Genomic DNA, 6,000 nt, shown 5'->3' on the forward strand with positions numbered 1-6,000 from the left:
TTCCACCGTGCAAATGAATGATTGAAATCGAAGGAAGGATATCCGCGTGATGACTTACGTGGGATGATAAGGCACGAGAATCGCCTCCTTGTCCTTATTGGCGAGCATGAAACTGACGATGTATTCCCTCGCGTATTCACGGTGCTTTGCGCAGACTCCCAAGAAGCCCTCGTGCATGTAGTACGGGTCAGCGACACAGATATGAGGTATCTGCTCAACCCCGATGATGTAGTTCATGTGCAAGGCATAAAGGCGGACAAACGTAAAATCCAGCTTCTTCACGTGAAACATGTCGAATATGTAATCGAATCAAAGGAAGAACTTATCCACGGGAAGAAGTCGACGTACGACAATTGCCGCGGAATGTTAACCACGTAGAGTGGGTATCCTGGATCTTTCGAGGCGATGAGGCCTTTCTCTATCCGCAGCACATCGTCATGAAGTCTCCTTAGATCGCCGAGTCTGGCCCCTAGCGCTCTTGCAGGTAGGATTGGTTAACCGGGGATATGCCATTTATCCGCACCGGGGATATCTATACGGTCTTGAAGCCGAGGCTGCTGAGGCGGCTGGATCATAGAATCAGCTTTTTTGCCTTTCCTCGCTCTCTTCCTAGACTTCTTTACTACCGGAAGGTCGTCCATAATACGTTCAGCCTCCGGAGACGGCAATTCAGGCACCAACTCATGATGCTCAAACCCTGAGTAGGCGCCAGTATAGACATACTGTTGAGTGCCATCGTCATCCTCATCCATGGCGACGTCATCAGCGACTAATCGAGCCTCTTCCTTACCCCATCCGCTATCACCCAACCCGACACCCGACGCTAATTGGGTAGGTGGGGTGTTGATGTTCATACCTTGCTGAGGCTGCGTGCTCGTGGGTGTGCTCCCGGCCGCCTCCAGACGAAGCAGACTCTTTGGCCACAACAGGACCCACCCATTGCAACAATCACCAAGCCGCCGCGGGGTCTCGTCGTCATCCCCCACTAGTATCAGAGGAGGCAAATTCTCGTGGCCCAGTTTGAAACTGGCCACGGAAACCTTGAAGACGTTCGGGGGATCGGCCGGCTGTGGAACAATGGTTCCTTCGGCTCCATTATCGTCGCCTTCTCCACGTCCACCTTCTGGTCGCTGATGGTGTACAATATGGTGCACGGGGTTTTGTCGGCCTGCAAAGAAAAGTCTGCGACGTGAGACATCCGAAAGGCAATGAAAATGGGAGATTATACATTTATTGAAGGGGGCCGGTGTGACAAATACCGTGAGGGCGTCGAGCTCAGCCAAATACGAAGCACCGCCGAGCACGTCCGGTGCCGGAGCAGGTGCGGGAGCCGGTGCGGGAGCAGGTACGGGAGCCGGTGCGGGAGCAGGTGCGGGAGCAGGTGCTGGTGCAACGCTAGTCGAGCTGCTCCCCAAGAAGTCAGCAAGGGGAAAGTCCGCTGCATTTTTTTTGGATTTTGCCTGGTCCAATTGAAAACGGCTGGAACCAAGGAAGTGACATATCTACAACCACCTGTTTTGCGGCAGCTACCGCTGTTCGACTGTCTGAGATGATTTCTTCTCAACCGCAATCTCAACCTTCTTGTCGATGTTTTCTTCAGTTAACCTCCGTATTTCCTTTCTCTCCTCCGTAGTCTCACGGTAGTACTTCTTCCATGTGGCGCCGTCTCTGACACCGTGCACGCGTCCATACGATGGTCGAGTCTCCACCGGGAGTCGTTTCAATATGTTCAACGCCCGGTTGAATGGAGTGTCCCACTTGGGCCTCGCCAATGCCTCAGACGGCGAGTCGCTTTCGGCCGCAATCCTGTGCTGCTCTCTCTGCAAAAGGCACAAGGATCGTTTACAAATATGACTAACGTGCAGTCGAATTGATCAGAAACTAAAATTACCAGCAGTCTAATGAACTCCGTCGTGACCGCGTTTGTCTCGTAAACCTTCTTCACTGGGTCCCAACGGTGTCGGGCCCTGAGGACGTCACGCTCCTGCGGGACGGTGAACTCCGCCAGGGGGTCTAGGATGCCCAGACTCGCAGCTTCCGCGTCCTCCTTGGCCCATTTGGACCTGTTCCCGCCATAACCACGGCTTCCGAGGTGGTGGCTCCCAATGTTCCTCTCTTGAAGCCCCTTCATGTACTTAGACTTTTTTTTGGCAGCTTCGGCCTCGCAAGCCGCCTTGAATATTTGAAACTGCTCTTCCGTGATTGTCGGATTATCCTTTACAATCTCGGAGTAGGGTTCCTTCTTGTCGATGATCCTTGCTTTCACCCTTGTTTTCCAGGCGGCCAACGCGTCGCCAAACTTGGTCATGGCGTGTTTGTTTATCTTCTTCATTGCCGGGTCCTTATCTGGATCTTCATAATCCTTTTCATTCCGGCCAGGGAACAAGAATATCTGCTGAAACTTCTTTAGGAGGGAGGGCCTCATATTATCTATCTTCTGTAGTTTCTCATCGTTGATGGTGGCGGTTGTATGTACGATGCAGCCTATTTGATTGCCGTAGCACGCGCGCGCTTCCTCAGGCGCGTTTAACTCAAAATTGCCGTCGTCTACCTCCGTGACCACCAGTCTAGTAGTCCTGAGTTTGTTAGGAAGCCGTTGCCTCTTTGCTTTCGGTTCTACACCGGCTCCGCTCCCTGAGGCAGCGCCGGTCTCAGTCTCAGCGCCGGTCTCGATGCCGGCCTGAGTCTCAGCGCCGGTCTCAGTCTCAGCACCGGTCTGCGTGTCGGTCTCAGTCCCCGATGCCATCGGTGGGCCCAGCAACAACATCGGCTGATCGTCGGCAAGGCTCAAAAATTTGTCTGCCGCCCGGTAGACGTCGTCACAATCACCAGAACCCTGTCCTTCATCGTTGCTAGCCATGTTTCCTATGATTAAATCTAGTCAATTAATTCTAGACCTAATAAAATGAATAATGACATAAAAAGGCCTATTGTTTTGCAGGAACGTTGACTCCTTCCCAGTGCGGCAAATCCCGGGCACTCGATATGTCCTAGTTTGTAGCACAAGTCATGCCGAAATTCACGGAAAATTTCAGCATGACCTTTGCTAAAAAGTGGACAAATCGAGAACCTGAAATTTGTCGGAACGGAAATGAATCAACATTCCGGCAAAACATAGGCCACTCGGCTTCATTCCCTGGAAACAACAAATGGCCACTTGGGCACAATTAACATGCATGTGCAAACACAATTGAGGAATTTGCATATATCCTGACCACTTCAAATTTGCATGTCCTAGCGTTTGACACTATAAGAAAATCTACACAAATCTCATGCTCTCTCAAACTCAATTCAAAACCAAATATAGATTATATTTAGTTAACTACTGAACTAAATTACTTTACTCTAAACTAAACCCTACTGCCCTAATTAACATCTAGTTAAACAAACTCAATTCAAAAACTAAACCCTACTGAACTAATTAACACCAACATTATCTACTACTTAACATCTATTATTACCCTAACTAAAAACATCAACATTATCTACTACATAACATTAACATCTATTAACTAAAAATGATGGGTGGGGGGCTTACAGAGAGGGGAGAGACGGTGGCGGGGAGGTGCTCGGCGACGGAGGTAGGGCCGACGAGGGCGGGATCGGGAGGTGGCGGTCCTGGGCGGGCTCGGGGGCGGTGAGGTCGAGGGCGGCGGCGGTGAGGTCGAGGGAGGCGACGGTGAGGTCGAGGGCGGCCCGAGAGGCGGCGGTGGTGAGGCTGGGCGGCCTCGGGCGGCGGCGGTGAGGATGAGCGCGGCGTCGACGCCGGCAGGAGATGGTGGCGAAGTGGGGGCGACGGCGAAGTGGGGGAGACGGCGGTGAAGTGGGGCGAGGGGATTTGGGGGAGAAGTGGTGGCCGGGGGGGGAACCGTTTTCGGTTAAGTCAAAAATAACGGTAGCGCGTTACAGAAAACACGCTATAGCTAACTTAGCTATAGCGCGTTTCACCGAACGCGCTACTGCTAAGTGTTCATCCTTTTTTCTCCTTTTTATTTACTTTTCTTTACATTTTATATTTTTCCTTTCTCCTTTTTCTATTTCTTTCATTTTCATTTACTTTTCTATTCGTTTTTCATGTTATTTTCTTTTCGTTAGCAGTAGCGCTGTATGCATAAACGCGCTGCTATAAGTATATTAGCGGTAGCGCGGTTTTCGGAAGATCGCTACTACTATCTATAGCCCATCGGCTATGTGGTTGGAATTTTAGTAGTAGCGAGCTTTCGGTGAGACGCGCTACTGATATATATGCATCTGCAGCGCGCTTATTTTACGCGCGCTATTGCTGTCTAGCAGTAGCGTGGTTTTTTAACAGGCGCTACTGCTAAAGTTCTGTGTATAACATTTTCCCTAGTAGTGAATAGTTGTCTCAATTGTAGATCTCTTCAGGTCCAGAATTCCGGTTGCTGGCAATTTCCCTCTCCATGTATATCTTGCATAATAAGAGAGAAATAGGCATTAGAATTGCATCATAAAGTGAAATATTGATCTAAAATATTATAAATAATAGTAGGAAAACATGATGCAAAATGGACGTATCACCGTCTCCACGCCAAGTTGGGCTTGCTACACGGGGTCTACATCGACAACTCCCCATACAGGAGGACCAGCATCGCGAGCATTGTAATAACCACTCTAATGATTCTTGAAATTACTATGAGGCGCTACCACGACATGGTCATCGTGATCTTTGTTAAGAAGGCCAAGGCTTAGTTCTCGGACGAAGAAGTCATGGATGCTCCTCGTGACCATGAAGATGATGGGATTGGTAAATTCAAACTTACCAAGCCCAGTGACTATTTGAGTGGGAGATGTGTGTGGATCAGATCTTCGACACACACCGCTATATGGAGGAGAAGATGGTATGATCTGCACCCATTGAGTTTACTCGCTCTGCTTTGATTTGGTGGGAATAATTATGTCATGTTGTAGGTTGCCCAGAGACATGGATGCAAATGAAGAATCTGTTACGGAGGCGCTTTGTTCCTGAACACTTCACAAGAACCTTGTACAATCTACTCCAATGGTTGTGCCAAGGTAACTCTAGTGTTGATGGGTATTAGAAATGGAGATTTTGATGATTAGGACATGAGTGAACAAGCCAGAGGAAGCCACAATGTCAAGGTTCGTGCATGCGCTCAATGAATATTTGCAAGAAAGATTAGAGATAGTTCCATGTTATGATTTACAGGAACTTGTGCATCAACTTGTTCGTGTAGAGCAGCAGCTAAAGCGTCGCCAAGATCACAACCACACCAATGCATCAAGCACCTAGAGACCTTCAGTTCAGCGAGAAGTAGATGGAAGCATTGTTGTAGATTTTCCCTCACACAACAAGAAAACTGTAAAAGAAGCTCATGCATCAAAGGTTGAATCTTCTAATACTCCTGCCACTCACATTAGTAATATTCAGTGCCATACATGCAAGGGTAGAGGTCATTTCAAGGATTGTCCTAATTTGAAGAAGGTGTTGCTCACAAATGATGGATATTTCACCGATGACTCAAGTTACAAATATGAATATGAGAAGAAAGATGCATATTGTACTTTTGAGACAGGAGCTCCTCTGAGTTAACATGGAGGAGATGGTGTTAATATCATGGTTAGCAAAGTGGCTCATTATGATGCTCCTATTGTTTATAAGGTTAGCAGAAAAATGTGTTCCAATACGTTTGCAAGATCAAGGGCAAAAATTGCAAGGTAGTCATCCATAGAGGCAGTTTCAACAACATCATTAGTAGTGATCTTGTGCATGCTCTTGGGATATTAACATGGAGGCAGCCCCAATGTGAAGCGGCTAAATGGTGTTGCTAAGATAAAGATTACCCATCGTGCTAGGGGGCTTATTTTAGTCAAAAGTTATGTGGACAATGTGGGATGTGATTTGGTGCCAATGAAGCTTTTCATCTTCTTTTGGGAAGACCGTGCATGTTTTACCACAATGCTACTCACCACGAGATGTCTAACACTTCATGCATAAAGGAGTGAGCCATGTCTTGGAAC

The sequence above is a fragment of the Aegilops tauschii genome, chromosome 5, assembly GCF_002575655.3.
Source record: "Aegilops tauschii subsp. strangulata cultivar AL8/78 chromosome 5, Aet v6.0, whole genome shotgun sequence".
Classification (NCBI taxonomy): Eukaryota; Viridiplantae; Streptophyta; class Magnoliopsida; order Poales; family Poaceae; genus Aegilops; species Aegilops tauschii.